The sequence below is a fragment of the Myodes glareolus genome, chromosome 8, assembly GCF_982192425.1.
Source record: "Myodes glareolus chromosome 8, mMyoGla1.1, whole genome shotgun sequence".
In the NCBI taxonomy this organism is placed as follows: domain Eukaryota; kingdom Metazoa; phylum Chordata; class Mammalia; order Rodentia; family Cricetidae; genus Myodes; species Myodes glareolus.
Window position 1 is genome coordinate 22,475,063 of NC_142033.1, and position 23,131 is coordinate 22,498,193.

Consider the following 23,131-nt stretch of genomic DNA (forward strand, 5'->3'; position numbering starts at 1 on the left):
AGCCAAATATGAAGCAGAGAGATAGCCCAAATTAGAGATTTCCATTCAGTCCCTCCCTTTTGGGCTCCGACAACTATACAAGAGAGGGATGAAGAAATGTAGAGGCTAGAGGGTAGAGGATACCAGGAGAACACAGCACACAGAATCAACTAAGCAGGGCTCTTAGCGGTTCAAAGATACTGAAGCAACAATCACAAAGTCTTCAAGAGTTTGCACGAGGCCCTCTGCATGTATGTTATAGTTGTTAGCTTAGGGTTTTGTGGGATTCCAAAGAGTGGGAGTGGGGTGTGTCTCTGACTCTTTGCCTGTTCTTGGGATCCATTTCCTCCTACTGAATAATATCCCCAGCCCTGATGTGAAGGTTTGTGCCTAGTTTTATTGTATCTCGTTATGCTGCGCTCAGTTGATATCCCTGTGAAGCCTGTTCCTTTCTGACCTGAAATGAAGGGAAAAGGGATCTGGGGGATAGGATGGGTGGATGGTAGGAGTGAAGGGTGGGGTACGTCAGTTGGGATCTATTTTATGAGAGAAGAATAAATAAAAAAGAAAAGCTAAGAAAATGAAAGAAAAGCTCACACAGATTTATGAAAGTAGCAAGCAAAGTGTTGGAAAAGATTACAATCCACTGTAAGAAAGGAGACCACAAGAATGATATGCTCAAGAGTCTTGACTAGTGTTGGGCTTCCTTTTATGAGGCTCAAGAGAATAAGGATTTGGATGCTAAATAGCACAGTTTAGGTGGTTCTCCTAATATATTGATTGATAGATTAGATCATAATTCATTTTTCCTACTTTCTGTTTCCCTTCCTATATTTCACCATATTATAACCATTTACATATTCAACTGTGCATAGCCTGAAGACATGGTAAAAAGCAGAATCTCCCTAAAAGTTTATTGGAGGGCTGGGTGGGGGACAGGGAGGGAGAGACAATGCCAGGGTAAACTACTAAATTATCTTCTGTGTTTGTCAGCACAGAAGATAATATATGTATGCATTCTTCACAACTTCTATTTGCCAAAATACCTTGTGTCCTGGAAACAGAAGTCGAGAAGAGCAGAAATGTGATTGGGATAACTGGCCTAATAATTAAGTAGAAGCAGAGTTGTTATACTATAGAGGTAAGAAATACCATATATAGAATCTGAACATCTCTTTTTATCATCCAACTGTGGTTATAGACAAGTTTAAGAAATGCTCAGATAAGGAAAGCATGATTCCAAGGCTCTCAGGACTTGAGTTTGACCTTCACGTGGGACACTGTGACTACTAGGAGAGGGAGGTTAAGGAAATACAACTTAGATAACAGAGGGAAACGGTTTCAACCTTAGAGTCAATTTCTGTGATAGGGTCTCTTCTTCATCTCCTTAACTCATCTGTAAACATTGTCCCGTTGTGTCTCCAGGACTTTGAAGTAGGTTCAGGAGGCACAGGATGGATAGTTGCAGACATAGAGATACAGCATTTAGGTCCTTACTCAAGTAAGGCTCTTTGCTGAGCTGGGGAATATGGTTAGTGGAAGACCCCTTCTCCAGCTCTTAATCTTTTTGTTTACTTCAACTTCACAGTGATGGTTATCTTTTCCTAGTGGTGTCTAGAAGGAAATGTCAGAGCAAGACTCTCGTATCAGGTTTTGTCATTTTGCTCAGTGAAAAGCTACTTTAAACTATTTAGTACCTTTTTCGTTATCAGAGGTTTTACAAAGCCTGCAGTTCAGACTAATTCCTCTTGCTCAACCAAGCATCCCATCTTTTCCTTTCACAGCTTTGATACTCAGAAATACATTGCATAGTTAACGCCATCAGAGAGAATCCAAAGTGATTACAGCTAAAGTATCTGTTTTATATACCTCACGATGTGTGTCATAAACCTGGACCCTATGAAAATTCAATTTAAGATACACTCCAGGTGAGTTAATAGAAAGAAATAGAATAAGAAGAAGGGAGAAAAAGTGTCCAGAAGTATAAGAACGATTGGGACAGGACTGTCAAGAAAAGAAATGAAAGTAAAATAGTCATAAATGGTGACTTTGTTTACCACATTCTGGTAAACTAGTCTAAGAGATTGTGGAACTTACAAAGATTAAACTTAAGACCATAAAAGAAATACCCTTGATTAAAAAGACAGGTACAGGAAGTACACTTTAAAAAAAATCTTTACTTTACAGTATATCCTAAGCACAGTTTTCCCTCCCTCCACTCCCAATCCCCAGCTCCCCCACACTTCCCTTCTCTCCCAGATCTACTTCCTCTCCATTTCTTCTTCAGAAAAGACCAGGCCTCTAAAGGACAAAACAGCCAATCAGGACAAAGCAAGACATAATAAGACAAGGCAAAAGTTCTCAAGATACCCCAATTATTGTATGTAGTAAGATTTTCAGATTAGTGACCAAACATAGAGCACTGTGTGGGAAAGTTAGGGCATGACAGAAGGTTTTAGAAAAATTTGGATTTAGACAATCTTAGACATGTAAGCTCCATTGTTTAGGGAACAGTAGCTATAGCTTCATCTCATGAAAACTTATTTGTTTATCTTCTGAGATAATTCGGCTACTTGTAAGGGGATGTTATGGCTTATACTAATCCCTCTTCTCATAGCTGGGTTACAAGCTATCTGGCAAGGGCATCTCAAGTAGAGAAGGTTTACTCTGTCTCCCAGTTTAAGAAGGAATAAAGTGCATCAAGGGAAAGGCAAGCAGCAGGAGCCCGAGAGTGCTGGTCGGATCGTCTGCATTCAAGAAGCAGAGAAAATGCCTTCCTCAGCTTGCTTTCATTTCTATACTCAGTGAGGAACCCAGTTCATGGAAACATGTCACCCATGTAATTAATGTAATTCCTACTCAACTAAACTTCTCCATTAAAATATACATGTGCACACACACACGTGTGTGTATGAATGTGTGTTTGTGGGGGACAGTGTCGGTACATGTGTGTGTACCTTCAGAAGCCTGTTTTCTAAGTGATTCTAGTTAGGTTCAGAGTTAGGATTAACAACCATAGGGCAATGATTAAATACAGAAAGAAGCAACTCTTTTGTAAATAAGGAACTCTGCTCATCCTTAAATAGAACATTTATATCAGACTCCCAACACTGCCATGAAAGCTCAGGGAAAACAATATGGCAGAGGAGGCAGAAAGAAGATAAGAGCCAGAGAATGGGGAGTAGTGATCTCTTCTGGACAGAGCATGTTGACCACAACCACAGTCTCATGACACTTTTAGTTAGTTGAAAAGACCTTCTTAAGATCAAGCTAGCCCAAATCCCCACATGGGTGGGGAAGGTGCTTTCCAGACTCCACCTCATTCTGAGGAGCTATTGTTGGGGGAGGGAGAATCATTAGTCTTGATGATATGGCTTCTGGTTGGCTTCCTGTGCCTCAGTGAATTGTCTCACACTTATGCACTTATGGACATGAGGACTTAGTGGTTTATTAAAAATAAAAAATGCAAGTTGGGGGCCTATTATGGGAAGGTATAGGGAAAGCTGATGGGAAAAATTAGTGTAGAAATAATTATATTTCACTGTGTATATGTATGCAATTCTAAAAAATAGAGAAATTTAATGAAAATTGAAATAGAATTATGTCATACTACCACATGAAAGCTTATTTATTCAGTGTCTATATTGCAGGCATAGAGATTTTAAATTGTGAAACAGATAGGAGCAAAATGGAAAGATTAAGACTGTCATATGATTGAGGTCATAGCAGAAGTGCTGAAAGTATCATCAGGTTGGAAAATCTCTTTCTCCATAGAACTGAAAATAGATATAAAACTTGTTACTTGAATGACAGAACTGTGGCCTGTTCTGGAGAGTGCAGCATAGAATAAAAGAGAATAAAATCTTGAGTGTTCTATTATCTTTTGCTATTTCAATATTTGAGTTTTTCAGTTTGCCTTTAGAGAATACTGAATTCACTAGAGAAATCTCTATTTTGAAGGGAGGGGAAGACTGTTACAATGGTACAAAAGAGGGTTGTTAACTGTAATTTTATGCACATGGAGAGCATCTGAGGCATGATAACACATACAAGGGGCTTGATTTTATGTTATAATGAAAGTTATGGTAAATATCTGTTGTGTTCCAAAACTTAGCACAAAATGAAGTTATAGCCATTTCAGATCCCTTTTGAAAGCCTTAGTAGCGCAGAGAGATAAGATAAAAATAATTTGTAACAATGTTTCATTTGTTCTACTTCATTTGCTGTTCACAGAAGAATTTCAATTTATATTTATCCTTCTCATAAGTGCATATAAAGAGATTAATCACAGTTTAGGTTTGAATATTTGATTTCCAGAAATTATATGACAGAGTGAATAGGTGCTATGAACTTGGAATGTACCCTACTTTCAGCTGTACTTTTGAAAAGAATAAGAGGTAAAAGGCATGCTTCTTCAGTTGAAAAAGTTGTTAGGTAGGAAGATGAATTAAATTAAATCCAGCAGAAATATATTAAGTTTTAACAATTTTCTCAGTCCTGTGTGCTACATGCATTCAGGAAGACTATGTCTAGCAGTTGGCAATTTAGTTTGGGCAACAGGACTCACCATTATAAACAGAGACACAATTATGTCATGAAAATAATGTGAATACAAGAGAATAATTAAAAGAAAGGTCTTGTTTGAAATACAGAATAATTTTTTCCACTTGAATAGAAGTATAACAAATAACTTCAATATCTCTAATAATTTTTAAGAACTATAAACATTTATTTATGTTTGGGCTAGGCCAATTGTCTCAGTACAGAAATATATTTGATATAGAGTTTGGTGGAGTAACATAATTGGACAAATTAACATAACCACATACATCTATGAAACATACACTGATATGTAAAAAAATAGATGCCTATGAATGAGCCAAATCAAAATTTCGGTATTATTTAATACTAAAGACAGCAAAGGAGGCATGTATTATGTTTCCTTTTGTAACTCACTCCCATTTCTTTTCTGGCTGTTGCCTCTTTAAGTCTCTTAGTTGAATAGTTCTCCTTCCTTGAACCACTAACTTAAATTTCTATTCCGTCTCGACAAAGCAACACCATGAGCATACTCATTTCAATTCAGTTTTATGATGCAGAATTTGTCCATCCTTCTCTGTCTTCATTGATCTTCTTTCTTACTAGTTTGTACTCCCTGTATTGGGATGCTTGACCATCGCTGTACCTCCTTGGAGTCTGTTGTTTAGTCAAACTTATATTTGGATTTGTTTCTATCATTGATACAGTTAAATAGTGAAATGTGTTATAGAAGAGGTATTTTCTGAAAAAAATGTATACATTGAATCCTATGTTCAATTTTACATAAAATGCTGACCTGTAAGAATAAAAGGTTAAATAATGTTTCCAATGTTTGGTTTGGAACATTATTTGGTTTAGCTAACTAAAAGAGACTCTTGCTCAACATGTCCCGTGGTTTCAAAAGTAACTTTAAATGCTTCTACAGAGATTGTCAACATTGGGATTTTGGGGTCAAGGTGGTAGCTGAGCTTGTTTCTGGTACATAATAAAACTTACGAAGCACATCGAGCATTTTACAGGTAAGTCCTTTAAGATGAACAGCATTTAGTAGATATACTTAATTGTATGCTATAGTTGGTTCTTGAGTCATTTACTCTTGAAAAAGAGACACACTATTATAAGGAGAGAGAGGCTTAAAATAGAAAGTAAACTTTATAATTTTATTACATGATGCGCGTCACCGTATTTGGTGATTACATACAACACTGAGCATTTGTCTAACTACATCTGTCTACCCATGGTTTGGACATTCACTTCTGGGCTTCAGGAAGTGGACATCACTATGTATTTCTTGTTTTCTAGTTGGTTTCAGTCAATGGGAGGAATTAGCTGGAGCACAGAAGACCACAAAGGGAGGAAGTTCCCTAACCTACTACCTTCCTTACCTGCCATGATTCTGTGAGTGGCGGATACTCATCTTTCAGATTTTGTCAAGAGGTTCTTTGTCCATGACCCTGACACATCGGAGCATCACTAATGTTTTATGTTTCTCTAGCCTCTTTAGCCCTATGAACTGTAATAGTGTTCTGTCATTTCCTGCTTTGTATACGGTCTCCCTAGTCTCTGAGCTCATGAAACGGTGTTACTACATGAACTTTTTTTCAAATCCCCCAAATTAAATTAGTATACTTGTTTAATGTATAACATATATTAATTATAAAGTTGAGGAAACACTCTAAATATTAAGATTTTGGAAAAAATAATCATCCTTGCATCACCTTAGGACATAGCAACTTTATGAACATATGTGCTTGTGTGAGTGCACTATAGAAAAAATAACAGAAACTGATTGAGAACATTGACGAGCTGAGGAATCATTTTAGTGACTTAATCATAATGTTCTGTGATGTGGAATATGCTATTTAAATAATTACTACCAATAATTTTATTTAACTTTAACAGAATTAAATTAGCGTCACTAATACATATACACAGACTGAATCTGCCCTACAGGCACTATGTTATGAGTTCATTGTTGACTTGTTCAACTAGATCTTCTGAAAGTCACCCATGGAGATGAAACAGCTGATGGACATGTCAGATTTACTTTTGACAGTTGTCCTATTTCTATGTGCATGATATTCTTAAAATCTGAAAAGCACCAAGTATATTGATTCTCAAGTATTGAGAGTTACATTGGTCAACAGCATACAATTTTGATTATTTAAGCTTACTTGGATTACTGATAGGCAACCTTCTAAGTTTATCACATCATATGTCACATCAAGGTAACAGATCATCATAGTTTAAATAGTGCCCTTTTGATTTGTACTGCCAGCAGAAGCAAATGAAAGTTTTCTCTGCTTAATTACCCTCGATGGAGGGTTAGAGCTAATAACATCATATTCACCCCTGTGCCGCTTGAGGTTCAATGCCCTCCTTGGCTGACATTTTTATGTTTGAATTGCTTTGACTATTTCAACCAGATTGTAAGAGCCTTAGGCAGAGATCAAGTCATCTTCTGAGTCAATACAGAGTAAAGCACATTGTCTGTATGTTGCAAACAATTCAGGAACTAAACTTCGCAGAGAATCTTGCCTGTCTGACATCTGCTGAATAAGGAAGGCAATTGAAGGGACCAAAATAGATTCTTGCTATAATGTTCCTACTTTGTCTGGACTTAATACCATTAACCTTATTTTTCCTCTTCTGCATGTGTCTGTACCGGTGCTTGGGCCTTTGCAGAGTGGATTTCTTCAGTCTTTCCTGCTTCTTGATTGTTCTATTTCTCCCTGGTTTATAGTATTAGGCTTGTAGCGCACACACTTTCACTCTATCCATTCAACATCTGTCCCCCTTTTATGGCACCCTTCAGAGAACTGAGAGTGAGAGGAAATATTTTAACAGTAATAAATGGAGAACCTGCCTGAGACATGAAGATATTCCCCATACAAAAGCTCTCATTTTATAAAGGAATGAGCTATTCTAATTTTTAGTTGTCCTTGAAAATTAATGGTATGCAATTAATAATATGTTAATTCATTTCATTCTCTGTTCCATATGGTATTGATTGAGCTTCATGTTAAATTTGCCCTTCTGAAGATGATTCAAAAATAATTTTTGCTATTGAGAAGTTTTAAAGCAGAGAGGTTATAATCTTTGGGCAGAAGCATGGTTTAAATATGCAGAGATAAGATTAAATATGTATTGAGTATTTATTTTGCATGCTACTGGCATTCTAACATAAGGATTACATTTTCCATATGGATGACAAAACTGATTTGGGTTTTTAAAAGATCTTCATTTAAGGGTTTTCCTTCAGACAGATCGGTAAAGCATATTACCCTGAGACAGAGATCAATAACAAACCTACTCAATTGACTTGAACTTCAAAAACAAACTCAGGTTATAAGTATATTTCCTCGCTACAACTATAAGAATTACCTCCGCTTTCCAGCAATTTTGGTCTCATTTTCATTGAAAAACTGAAGCTTTCTGCTTGAAGTCATCATTGACAGGTTTATAAATTGATGTTGGTTACAATGTGTTCAGCTTGTTGGTGGCTGTTGGTGTTGATTGATCTTGTGGCTCTTCCTGCACCACTGGATGTGAAAAATGGGTAGCCTTGTGTATTTGGTTTCTCTCTTTCCAATAATTAAGGAGACACCATACATACCTAGGTAGGGTGGCATAACATTAACCACTAGCATTCCATTAAATGCCAAGGTTTCCTGCAGTCTCTGTCTGAAGGCTTAAATGTTGCCTAAGACTGGTGGGGAATGCTAGATAACTAAAGCCATGAGGAACACTCAGTTAACAGTGAGTGGGAATTAAATATATAAACCCCAGGTTCTCATCCCTTGAGTGGACCAGTTCAAAGGCATGATCCTAGTGAATGTCAACAAGGCTGAGGCTGAGCCCCTGGTGTCCCACATTGTTGCCTGTAATGTCTGCTTGCTCATAAGCACAATTGCTTTTCTGTCCCTCATTTTCTTTCACCTTCATTGTTTTATGCAGTCACTCAAATCAACAGAGGAGGGAATATCAAGATAGAGTGAAATTTAGGATTTTTCTTGCCTGGAATTCAAATTTGAATGTAAAGTCACCTCTCTCCTATCACTTCAAAAGCAGACCTTACCAATATTTAACAGAGTTTCAGTTCCTCACCATAAAGGACTCAGACATCTACCTTTCATGGTTGCCCCCAGGTACTTACCTCCTTTTGGGAAGACACCACCTATTAGACCTGTCCTACCAACTTTCACATCCCATATGGCCTGAACACATGTGCCCAGGGATAATCTTCCAGTTATAGTGTGACTTCCTGACATAGTAGCCTGGTTGCTGTAAGCCCACAAATGAGAACTATTATTAGAATATCAACCCCGAACTCCGGTACAGCATACAGCGTCCAGGTTTGTCTCCCTCTGTTCCTGCATCTGCCATCTGTGGGACCATGCTTCTGTGATTCCTCTGTCACCTGTCACCAGTACCCCTTCCCACTCTTGTGTCTGTCAATAATAATTACTTCTCTTATGTGTTTCCTTGTGTCATCCCTATGACATACCAAAACTTTTTTCTTAGTTAGCCTTTCATAATTAGAGGCTACTTTGGGATGAATAAGGTGGATAAAGGTCACACAAAAGCCATGGTGTGTCTGCTATGATGAACAAATTTGCTGTGAGAGGGAAAACTGGTCAAGGGTCAATCCATAGTCTACCAGGATAAAGAAACATCCTGCACAAGGTTCATCATAATGTGAATGATCAAATTCTCTGGAGCCCTGTTGGTAAGCTTAGAGTTTAAGAAAACTATTTATAGAGAAACAAGACAACTAGAGTAATAAACATAATACCGTGGGGTGGCAATGAATTTGGAGGGCAGCTTTATTTTCTTTACTTTATATGTGCTTTGAATGAAAAGGAGGAGTACATTTTTCCTCTCCCAGTCTCCCTTTCTCTCTCTTCTCTTCCTTCCTTTTCTTCCTTCTCTTCTCTGCTGAGACTTGAACTTAGTGTCTTGCCTTTTCTAGAACCGCATTTCACTTCTGAACTGTGCCCCATCCTTGCTCCCTTTTATTTAGTTTTATTTTGAGACAGGTTGTTGCTAACCCTCCCTCCTTCTTTGGTTTGGGGTGTTGAAAATTTCAGAGACACATACTGCCATGACATTCATTGCATTTTTAACCTTTAACCTTGTGAGAGGGGGCACGACAGAAATTTGGGTTGCCTTTTTAGAGCTCTGTAAACAATAGTCTTGAAAGATTTGAATACGATCCTTTAAGTTATGGCATTACGATCAGTAAGCATTATGGAATGATATTAATGAGAACCAGAATACATGGCCTAGGAACAGCGATGGAATTAATTGAAAAGAATTCGTCCATTCTTCCCAATGACCTATTTGGGAAAACTTGGCCTTTTTGTTCTATTATAGGTCAAAAGTCCTGTTTTTGTTTTAATTTTTATTTTAGGTTGTGGCACTAGGCATTTCTACCAGAAGACATAGTAGTAGTCTTAGTAAATTGTTCAATTATTCTAGGTTCTTTTGATATTATACTGGTAAAGACAATTCATTATAACAAGGAGAAGAAGTTCATGCTGTGTGAAAAAGACAGAAATCTGTGTGCACAGGGCTTGTAAATTCCCATGAATCCCTAATACTTTTGAATTTAATAGTAAATGACAGTGGACTTCTGAAGCCAACACAAAGATGCAATAACATGGCTTATAATTCTCAGAGACAAGTACAAGTACTGCCTAAGGTAGTTACAGTCAATAGAGTGACTGGTAGGCAGGAAGAAATGTACAATGTCAATTATGGCCTCAGTATCACCCACAACAGTAAGAACTATGGCTTGCCCCATTACATTTTCCATTGAAAGTCCCCATTATTTTTCTTGTGAGTCTTGAATGCTTTTTAGAAATTTTTATGGCCCATCAACTTGAAGAAGCAGTGATGGGGTAAATTGAACTTTGAGCATTGCCAGTGACAGATTGGAGCAGATGCTATTGGAACCCCCAACATATCTCCTTCAGTTTTCCAACAGCTCTTGCTGTTGTGGGAAAGGTACATCTTGATGGTATCTTTTTTATTTTTTAATTTCCTGGCTCTCTCTCTCTGAAAACTGATGGAATAATTGCTCTTTCCCAATGATGGGTAGGAATTTAAGTACAGATTCCTGTAAATTACAATCATCTTATGTAGAACAATGGTGACTCCTTTCTGTTATTTTTTTTCCAAGTAGAAAAGTAGAATTGAGTCCCTGGTATTTCAATAGATAATTTCAACCTGCTGATAATTCATGCCCCAAAGTTTTCTATATCCATCAAAAATCTTAGCTTGCCATCTTACCAAACCTAGGATAGTTGTATCATGATTCTATTTTTTTGTACAATATGTTCTGATCACACTTTTGCCCTCTTCAAACCCCTCTGAGATCCTCACTAGCTCTCCACCCAACTAGCTCAGTGCCCTTTATCTCTCTCTGAAAAAACAAGCTGACATTTTTTTTAACCCAATCCTAAGTTGGCAATCAGTCATTATTGGGAAGACATCCATGTTTTTAATTCTCAATAAATTCTGAATATTCCATCTCATCTCCATTCAATCCCGTGAAGACTTTGCTGTGTGCGTTCCCACCCTTCATAAGTGGTATTCAAGCTGTCTTATAACTGCTTGCACTTATATTTGGAGCACTAGCTTTAATGAACTTCTAGTCCATTATCTTAAGAAAACTGGCCTAAAATGAACTATGTGTTTTCTACTTAGAGAAGATGGAGTACAATTAAATTTTGGTTCTACTGTGATCTCCAACACTGCAGTACCCAACACAGGTTTCCCTTGCCAACAACCTATGATCAGGAGACATTGTAAGTCTTGTGAGTTTATTCATGAAGATTTTCATTTTGTTGTTCTGAGTCTTCAAGCAAAAGTCATGGTAGCTGATTATTTCTATAGCAACCTAAATAAAAAGCCATTTTTTTCTCATTTGGGTTATTGTATTTTTATTTCCATAAATATAAGAGCCAATGGACTATTTTTGACAAATAGAAAAAAACTGAGCAAAAAGGAATTATATAATTTTTTACAAAAATTCAGGGTGGAGACTGACATGACTTAGATCACAAACCAGTGTATATGACTCTACAGCTTGTCTGAACCTCTATTTGCACAAGTTTAACATCCAGATTCTATAACTGTTTGACTTTGGCAGTGAAATTTTCCAGAGGCCCCCACAATTCATGAAATTAACAACAGCTAAAGAAATCTCCGTACACTTTGTTTGCATTTAAGAAATGGCTTACTCTGAAGAACCTACCTACAGCTGCCCTACATAGGTAAGACTCGTAAGTGCTTCTTGTTTAGCTCTGCCAAATGGGCACAGACCTGCCACAGTCCACTTCCTTGACTAATAAAAAGTTAACTGGCTTGTTTGTCCCTTTTCTAAGCTGGAAGATGATGCTATTAAGTTGACTTGACATTTGGTAATTCTTTGTCCTTTACTATGGAGCTTTGACCATTTCTAATTTAAACCACCAAATAGATTTACTTTCATGGAATCTTTTGGGAATCGGCTATTAGAAAGGAAGTACAATTCTTGCTCAACTGTCATATTACAATAACTCCTCATATTCTGTAGCTATGTTTCCTCTTCATTGTAAAGAAAAGTTTCATTCTATGTAAGAAAGCAAAGGTTCTTGAAGATCTTGTGGTGATCTTGTAGTCAGTGTTCTTCCTACTGCAGCAATTCCTTCTACTGAAATAGTCTGTTAAAATTACAACAACCCTTTGAGATAAATTCTTTTAGCCAAATCCAGTATTTTAAAAAATTGATTTGTCAGAATAATAATCAAATACATATAATTAATTTAATAATATCTATTTGTATGGAAAAGTTATATAGAGAATGAAATTAACTTCAGCCACCTATTTTGTTTCATTTTGTTTAAATATTATTAGTATAAAGTAAGTATAAAAGTTATCAATAAACTACTTTATATATCCTTTTACATACATTTTTGACATTCTGTGTGGAGTTTTATGCTTACAGAGCATCTTAGTTTAGAGTGGTTACATTTCATGTGCTTTGAAAGTATGTGCTATTTGGGTCAACAAAGTGTTTTGGTATGGTTTCCCTTTGTCCAGCTTTTGGGAAAGTTATTTTATTACTCCCTTTTTAAAAACTGGGTCAACTTAGCTTTTTATTTTTCTATTTTTTATCTGTTTGCATACTTCAGTCTCTCCCCTTTTCCACTGAATGAGTTCACATAGCTTTTGTTTCTAGAGTTACTTCATGAGACATAGTTTCTTTTTCTGATGTTACATAAACATCAAGTCTTTTGAGTAGAGAGAAGACAAGACACAAGATAAAATAAAGGATCATTTTCTGTTATATTTTAGCTCAGCTGAATGGAAAGTGACATTTGTTTGCATGTCTAAGAACAACAACAAAAACCCACTGCAACTATTTAACATAAGTGCACAGAAATACTGAATATAATAACTCTAAACTGTTTCCTAATCAGATGATCTCAGTGTGAGGTTGTTTGAATAGTTAGCACTGACTTTTAGTTGGTTGGCTGTAGGAGCCAAAAGGGTAGCCAGGGGAGAAATGTATTTGTCTAACAAGTGTTGATTTGCATTTCCTTGAAGTTCTTTCTCTTACTATGTCTGTTTAAAAAAATCTGATAAAATAATATCTGATGCTTTTAATATCCATATTTGAGTTCAGGGTCATCTATGCACTTGCAGCAGGAACTGAAAAGCCCTGCTGTGGCTGGAGCACAGCTCTGAGGATTACTCTGAAACATCACCACACACAGATACTGAGAACATAAAATTGATATGAGACAGATTGCTGCTTCAGTGATCCATGTTACTCAGCAACTTTCCCCAAGTACCCCCTGCCCACAAGTCCCCACAAATACTTTCACTGTTATCACTACTATGGTCTTATTCACTAAGGTCTCACAGAAGTTCTCTGTCTGACCCACCAAAAAGTAAAATCATGGGAGCAGGGTCCATTTACTCTCTCTCTAAGGGAACATTTAGGAATCATGTTCTAATTCAGATTCTGTTTCTTTTTTAGAATAATATTTATTTTTATGTGTACAAAAGTTTTACCTGTGTATATTGTGTGTGCATATTATCCACAGAGGACAAAAGAAGATGTTGAATCCTCTTGAACAGGAGTTACAGACAGTATGTGAGCTCTCTTGAGTCCTGGAAATAGAACCTTGGTCCTCCACAAATGTACAAATTCTCTTCACCACTGAGCCATCTCTCTGGTCCTTAATTTAGATTTTGTTTATTTGCAATTATTTTTCTTTTCAGTTTCAATGCTCGTAAAACAGTATGAATTTCACACTATTTAAGTGGAAAATTTAAATTATTTAATTCCAACATAATTTACTCAGAATTCGATATGTACCAGGCTTTATGTTCAGCATTGCATATGCACAACTGAATAAAACAAACCTAAATACCTAGAAGGGATGTAGACAAGTAAGTGTATAAGTTTAATAAAAAATATAGTCAGTGTTGAGATGCTACTAAGTTGTGGGTATGCCAGTGAAAACAATTGGTTTCATTGGGTGATGAAAAGGACTGGAAGAAATGAAATATGGTACCCACATTTGAAAAAATATTTGAAGGAATTCATGCAGACCAATAGAGGAAAGATCACCAGATGCCCTAGTTACAGGAACTCTTCAGCAGGGGATGTGCTGAGTTCAAGGTAGTTAGCAACTAGGGCAAAAGGAAAGACAGCAAGGCATAGTCTCAAAACTGTAAATGTGTTCAGGAGTAAATCTGTTGAAAAGTCATAGGAAAATATCCCCCCACTTTTCCTTCTTTTGTACCAAGTTGTGACCAAAGAAGATGGTGGTGATAGTATATTGTGTTTGAGAAAGGGCGCGTTAACATGTGACCTGCAGCCTACAATTGGTTTTAAAAGGAATTCTGGCATATTTTACTGGAAGTAATCTAACATGACAATTAACAAATATTTCTCTTTCATATCTCTTTTTCTGTTGTGTGGTGTGTTTCTGTCTATGTGTTGCTTTTATTGGTTAATGAATAAAGAAACTGCTTTAGACCTATAGCGGGTCAGAACTTAGGTAGGCGGAGAAGACAGAATTGAATGTTGGAAGGAAGAAGGCAGAGTCAGAGAGACGCTATGGAGCCGCTGCCAGAGTCAGACATGCCGAAATTTTCTGGTAAACCACTGTCACGTGGCAATATACAGATTAGTAGAAATGTGTTAAATTAATATAAGAGTTAGCCAATAAGAAGCTAGAGCTAATGGGCCAAGCAGTTATTTAATTAGTACGGTTTCTGTGTGGTTATTTCGGTTCTGAGTGGCCAGTACGAACAAGCATCTCCTTCTTACTACAGTTGTGTATTATTTTAATTTTATAGTTCATTCCCAAGTTTTTTTTTAACTTGATAATGTGTAGAAATTTGTGAATGAGCTGTTTTTTATTGTCTTTGTTGGAGTGAATCTGGATGCAAAGCAAGACTTCCTTTTTTTTAAGCCGACCACTCTGGGAAACTTCCAATTACCTTTTATGGTCAATCAAGACTGTGAAGAAAAGAATCCAAACCCATCAAAGACAAGAGTTCTTTATATAAATTTATAAAATGTACTGTGTACGTACGTTTCTAGCATTCATCTCTGCATGGGAGTCTATGGATTCACAGACAAAAATAAGTTAAGAAGAACCTAGCCAGTATGACTCTAATAGGGACAGAAGAAGGATAAGAAGAGCATAGAACAAAGGTCTGCTCACCAGAACCCCATGCAGAGAGAACCACAGATGCCCAGCGTTAAACCTGAAGACATGAGAACCTAGTCCAGTATTTCTTCAAAAATTAAAAGGGAATGTGTTTCTCACACACGGTATAACATGGAAGCAACTGGAAAAGGTACCAATGAAAGAAAGCAGGTGAAAATGCTACTTATTGTATGATTCTATTTGTATGAAACCTCTAGATTGGGAAAAAATCACAGAGAAAGAAAGATTAGTGGTCTCAGGCAAAAGAGGGAGGGAGAAATGGGGCATAACAGCTTAATGGAGACCATTTTTCTTTATGGAATGATGAAGATGCCCTGGACTTAGTACTGATGGCTGCGCAATACTTTGCAGATCCTGCAAACCACTGAAGCCTGCACTCTAAAGTGGATAATATGGTGAATTCTTAGAGTACATAAGTTTTATGTCATGAAAGAAAGCAGAATTACAAATTACATACATCCAAACTAAAAGAAAAAAGATATAAACATTGTGGCTGTCAGCAACATAACCAGATGGAAAATAGCACTCATACATACAAACACTAAAAAATTTACACAGATAATATTTATATGTGTGGGAGCATGTGTGTGTATGTGTGTGTGTTTATGTTAGTGAGAGAGAGAGAGATGGACAGACAGACAGATAGACAGAGAAAGACAAAAAGAGAAAGAAACTGAGAGAATCCCACATATAAACACATAGAAGCAAGCAGAGAAACAGCAAATATAAAGACACCAAGATTTGGGTATGGGTATAATTCCATACTGAAAGATAATAACATCAATGTAATCAATAAAATACATAAGTAGGAGGAATTGACACACCCCTGAAACAGATTTAGGCTGTAAACTGATACTTATTAAATTGTTGCAGTGGCACAATATACAAAATTATTGTTTAGACACTTAATCCACTTAATTGCAAGGTAAGAGGACATACGAATGGCTACATTTGGAATTTTGGATTTGTATAACTATTATAACAATACAGAGACACTTCACTTTACTGCCCATGAGGTTGCCTTGTGAGTAAGTCATCAGGGCATCCACACTGTGTGAAAAGGAGGGATATTTTCTCAGGAATAATTTGAATAGTTTTCTCTATATCATATTTGGCCTTGATTTTTATATAGCAGAAAGCGGTTTTATTACTTCAATTGATCACATCATTTTAATAAAAGGATGCTATAATGTTGTCATGCTTTGTAAGCCTGCTATTAATTCTAATAAGAATTTAATAAGTGTGAAAACTTTTGGGAATTTGAGCTGAGAGTTTCCAGATGTTCAGTGTAAGGATGATGTGGATTAGGTGTAATGGGAAACTGTGGTGCTTTCTTACAAAGGAGCTTAGCATCCTCTGGACAATACCTGTTCTGTGAATATACATCCTATGTGGCTGTCCTCTGTTGTTTTATTTGCTTTGCATATATTTTTATTTTTAAAGTTGAAATTTTGCATTTGTGCAGAACATATGCTGTCATATCACCACCGAGCATCGTAAGAAAGAAAGTTTAAGTTTGTGTATTGGCACTGGAGGAAAAATACCTGCTCTCTGCAGCAGATCGACTTCACCTTCTTCTTCCAAGGTTATGCACTTTACTGCATTCATGAAAGAAGGCTTCCAGCAAAGTGTCTCCTTATTATGAATGAGGACCTCTTATTGTTCACAGGAGTGCTGGAAGCCACCTCTTTTCAGCTTCACTTCTTTTATTATCCTCTTTTATCTCGCTCACTTTCATCTTGTGCTTTCTCTTTGCCTTATAAAATGAGTAAGCTGCAAGCAAGGAGGGGGAAAGGCCATGACTCAGATGGTGGCCAATGGAAGCTTCTATAGCATTTCTGTCTTTTGATGGGGGTTGCAAGGTAAAACACAAAGGTGCTGAAATTTTTGTGAAAGAGATGAAAGCATAGTTAAGGCTAATAAATATGTTCAATTAAAGGCAATTAAAATTAATGCTTGAGATGATTTTGTCATTTTTTTTTGGTGAGTTGTGGGATAAAAATGGACAAAAGGAAATGGAAAGAGCTCAAGAAATTCTCCCTGATTTAATGATAAAGGAAAATGGTTTTGCTTTGGTTAATCTATTTTAATTCAGCAGGCTGTGTTAGCCATGAAATTACTGTCATGGAAATGTTTATTGAATGAGTGAAAATAAAATTGGTTTCTCATTGGCATCTAAAGAAAATCAATTCCCACTTACTCATGGGTGTGTGAAGTAGCTGTAATAGTTACCAGGTTACCAGCTGTCCTATGGTATTGGTCATGTTCCTTTCCTTTCCGTAGGGGGTGACATTGTTGATTAATCACTTCTCTTTCCTTCTTTATTTCTTCAGAACTTCATGCCATGCTAGTGATTTTCCTTCCGACTCACTGACTTTCTATGTGAGTTTTCTGATATTTCCATATTTAATTCTTTGAATCTTGATATGTGTGCTGTCTTTTGGCTTAAACTCTCGCCAAGCAATATGATTTTCATAGACTTCTCTCTAAGTCCTTTCATTCCAAATGCTCACCTATATATATAACACTTTAATGAACACACACATATTTATGATCTTCCAATTCTAGAAGTTCATAGTTTTTATGAATTACTTTATCTTACAAACTTCTGTAGGTTCTTGATATTATACATATCAAACACAGTATATTTTGAATGGAAGTCATATACAGTAGCCTGGTTTAGCTATAGGTTCTCTATTAATGGATTCAGTCAAGTAGGGAAAAATGTATTTCTGTTATATGTGTCTAATCCTTTTACTTGTAATCATTTTCTAAATACTTCAGTGCAACAAACATCTCCAAAGCAATTGTATTGTATCAGGTATTATAAAGAATGTGGGCATAATTTAAAGATAAGTGGACAGAAAATTATGCACTTGTTAAATGCAAATATTAACCTATTGTATTGTAAAGTATTTAAGCTTCCTCATATTTTAGTGTTTGAGAGGAGCCCTGACCCCAATCTCCTGAGAATACCAAGGGATGACTATATTTAACTTCAATTTCTGCTTTCTTAACCTGGAAACCTTGGAATTACTCTAAGTTTTTCATTTTCACTTATCTTTTACCTCCATGTTGCCTGTGGTTTTCTTACTTCATTTTTTTGTTATGTTGTTCATGTCTAACAAAATAATTTTGCCAGCTAGCTAACTATCCCTTTCAGCCCATCTACTCATTACAAGAATAACTAAATCAGTGTTACACTCATCTGATGCTTAAAATATTCAAATGGCTTTTTATAACTGAGACTACTAGACTTGTGTAGCTACAAAGCATGTGTGTTTATGATTTATGCTTATACATAGTCTCTCCTTTCTTTGCCACTCCTCTACTCTAAACCCAGAGATACAATCTTTATTATTGTCTCAGTTTCTCAAGTAAAATCAAGGTTATTTACTCTTCGTTAGGCTTTATGAGACTTCTCTTTTCCATTATTCAAGACCTAGATTGAGATCACCTTTTGTTATATTTTCTATCCCTTTCCATTCCCAAATGATAATTATTAAAATAACACATTAATTTTATTTACATAAACTCTTTCATAGATCATTTGTTATTCTTTATGAGTTTCTTAAACTCCTTAATTTTTCCACATTAATGAGGATAAAATAAGGTGATACATACTTGTAATTCTAGAAAATGGGAGGTGGAGGCAGGAAAACCATGACTTAGAGTCTTGTTGTGTTACATCGAAAAGCTCTGTCAAGAAAGAAAGGAAGAAAGAAAGAAAGAAAGAAAGAAAGAAAGAAAGAAAGAAAGAAAGAAAGAAAGCCCACAACAATGATGTTATTATCTTTAATGGAGGATTTGGAGAATTAAGTGACAAGGCCAAATAGCATTATGGGAAATAACTCTAGGAGTTGTGTTTTGGCCAGGACTTCAAACAAAAGAACAGTTCTGATGATCAAGGTGAAACTTGATGCTGATTTAAATTAGGATGCTTGTGGAAATAGATGTAGGAATGCTGTTGCTAGGTTTCTGTGCAGGATTATTGTATTGAGGTATGAAAGAAGGTAACAAAGCATTTGATCTGATTAAAGAGCAAAAGATAGAGCAGTCATTAATGAAAGTGAAAGACTGCCTAGTCAGTGAATTTGAGGGTGTGTGGCAATCAGGAATTGAATTTTGACATGTTATTTTTCAGCTATCAATCAATGCCTGAGTGAAAAGATTGAATTAGCAGTTAATTTTATTAGTTCCAAATTCAAGGTAGAGATATAAGAGGTGCTAAATTTTGAGATTAGTGTAATGAATGTAAAAACCACAAGGTAAGAGAGTATCTAGGGTGTGTGTAAATGAAGAAGAAAGGACCAGGACTCAAGGCAGGTAGTATTGAGTGACACGAAGGTGAGCAGCATCTAATAAAAGAGAAGAGATGAAATGGACACTAATACAGGTGATGGAGAGGTACAAGGGTGCTTAAAGTAGGAAATGATCACGTATGTGAAATTTATTCACATATCATAGTTAGATCTCTAAATTGATCAACCACAATTTTAAAGAAAAACCCATCATTCATTCATTCATTCATTTTATTTTAAGAAGGCATCTGAGAAAATGTAGGGATTCTAGATAAAATGTAAAAAAAGTACGAAGCAATAAACACATGAAGACCCCCTAGTTAATCTAAAAGTACATGAATATTCATGCTTGTCCCTGAGCTATTAGAGAAATCTTCATCAAAAGGTGACATGAATAGAAATCATGCCTACCCATTATATGTGAGAGATTAAACATGCTTTTTTTTTTGCAGTAGGGAAAGCTATTGCTTCAAACCCTTAGGATGTAGTTACTCTCTGAATCTCTGAAGCTTTGGTGAGAGTTCCTTCAAAACAATTAATTGGTGAGGAAAATCAGTCAGAAGAAGTATCTTTGACATGACTGCACAGTAGAGTAGGTTTGAGTAGCATCTGATTTTCACTGGCACTGTGTGAACATGCATACATAATGATATTTTCAAAAGGTTAATGCATGGATTGTGTAAGCACGGCTTACTTTAAAGCTGTGCAAACTCTCTGGGATATAAAAGTCAGCCTCCTGTTCTCCTAATACGGAATCTAAATGCTCTATGTAAAAAGTTGATGTACAAATAAAATGCATTTAAAATCTTAAACTGTGAACAATGGAACTCTTTTTTTTAAAGTAGTAGGTACCTAGTCTACTGTGCTCAATCTAGTGAAAATTTAAAGCAAGCAAATAATTAAAATAGGCAACATATTCAAATAGTTATAAAACCAACCACAAGAAAGAGAAGACCGCTTTATCTCAACTCTCTTCTTTATTTGATTTTCATTTAGCCCAAGAGGCAACCAAATTGTCAATGAGAATATGTGCTTTATCAAGACACAATTACATAATGTGTAGGTAGAGAGAGAGTTCATACTACTCAGCTATAAATGGGATGTCTATATAAAACCGTTCCTTTCAAGGCTCAGGGATCTAGAAGGAACAGAAGGTAGAAAGATTATAAGAGTCAGATGCTATAGATGACTACAAGGAAACAGCATCTTCCAGACAAAAGAGTATTGATACACATATGAACTCAAAGACACTGAGACAGCACAGAGAAGATCGGAACAAAGCAAACAAAATGCCAGCACAGAGAAGATCGGGACAAAGCAAACAAAATGCCAGCACAGAGAAAGAAGCTATTTGCAATTGATGTCTGTTGGAAGGGGTGAAATTAATCTCTGCCAATGGAGTAATATTGGGTATGTCAGCCACATGACAGGGAAGGTCTTATGCTTAGGAGTGGTATACAAACACAAAACAGACTCCATGTGTTTTTTTTTTTTTTTTAGTAGTAGTATTTTGTTGTTTTTAATTGTTATGGTTTGGTGTTTTTTCTTTTTGGCTTTTCTTTTGGTTTTTCTTCTTGTTCAGTGTGTGAAAGAAACATGAAGTTGGGTGGGCAAGAAGTGATTATTGGAAGAATTGGGAAAGAGGAAATTATGGGCGATAACTATATTTTGCAAAACTTTAAATAAAATAGGCATAATAAGTCATGTGCTTTAAATTAGTGCTATTTGTAGAGAGACACCTGTATGTAAGATGGATCATAATATGTGTCTTGAAGAAGTTTAAATAATGTTTAATCCTGGTTTTAGATGACTCTCAATCCTGTGCTGTTGTTACCCAAAGGAGAGGCTGCAACATTAGTATACCATTTGGTTGTATCTTCAAAAGGCAAAAAGGAACCTTCTTGTAAGCAAAACTAAAAAGTTCAAAGGAGAAATGGCTAGAGGTAAGGGTTTATATTACTTCATAGTCAGTTATCTATTGGTTAGACATGATTGCTAAGAGCATAGAAGAAATGTAGCGATGTTCTGTTTATGATCTAATAGATAAAGCTTGCCTGAAGATCAGAGTGCAGAGCTAGCCACACTTGTCAGCCATACAGACCAGGCAGTGATGGCACACACCTTTAATCCCAGGAGCCACACTAGTCAGCCATAGAGGACAGGAGTTGGTGGTGCACACCTTTAATTAGCAGAACTAGAGAGAAATATAAGATGGGATGAGACAGGAACTCACTAACTTTCCAGTCTGAAGATATGATGGTACTTCTTCAATCTCATTTACTTTATTGAAAATAGAGTTAAAATGTGTGAGAGACCTTTCTCATGATTATTTTGTGTATGTGCATGTGGGTATGTATGTTCATGTATGTGCATATGTGTGTTTTACATACACATGTAAATGGGTGCACATGTTGTGGCAGAAGCAGAGGTCAGAGAACAACCTTAACTTTTTTGCTTCAGTTACTGACTGTTGGGAGCCACCTGGAGGCACAGGTGGTCCTGCAGTTTGGAGGTATACCTGGCTTGGCCGCGTGGGGCTGAGCACCCTTGCCTGCACCCTTGCTTGCACATGCTCAGACCAGCAGAATGGCATTAACCAATCAGGACAGCGTTCAAGCCTCTCCACCGTTTAAAAGCAGCTGCCTCTGGACTCTACTCTCTCTCTCTAAGCTTTCTCTTGTCCCTGCTCTATCTTCCCTTCCCCCAATTTTCCTCAACGGAATGCTCCGAATAAAGACATGACCAGGGAAGGAATTCTCGTTTTTAGTGGCGTTCATTCCTGCTGGTCAGGATGCGCGCCGCAACTGACCACCTTTTTTCCCTGTCTATTAATCTTTAATATTTTTTACTGGGTGACAGCTTCATAATTTATGTTGTGATAGTCCAAATAACTAATGTTTCTAACACCTCAAGAGTAAATTTGGTAATTCATTTAAGAGAAAATTGTATATGATGCTGGTAGTAAAGGCATTGGAGAACAGCACTTATTGTGTGTTTTGTTTCATAAATGAGGATTGTAACAAGCATATATTTCCATTATTTTTGCTTAATCTTAGTATTGCCTATTTTACTGTTTTCATTTTCTTATTCTATTATGATATGATACAATGATGTGATAATAATAAGCAAATTCATCTTGATATTTAAATTTAGGGTGACTTGGAAGATTGTGACTGCTAAATGATAAGTGAATATCATTGGAAGGTGAATAGAGTAATAATAATAATAATAATATTGTTTTTCTAGGAGAGGTTGGAATATCTTTGGCCATTTAAGCAACATTGGTGTGATGTTACTTGAACACATCATTTTGATAAGTTTCATGTGTTTAAAAGAGATAATGTATGGTTTCAAGCTAATGAGAGAAGGATGTAGTGCTTTTACTGTGTCCACCTAACCTACAGAGAGCTAATTTTCCAGAATTACTTTCCCTGTGTGGTTCAGAATTGGGACCGTCAACAGGAGAAAACTGAGTGACATTTGGAAAGTAAAGAGAAGGGGCAGCCATGCTTACACACAAGAGGCTGCTGCAGCACTAGGTACAGCTGCACTCCGGGCACAGTTATAGATCTT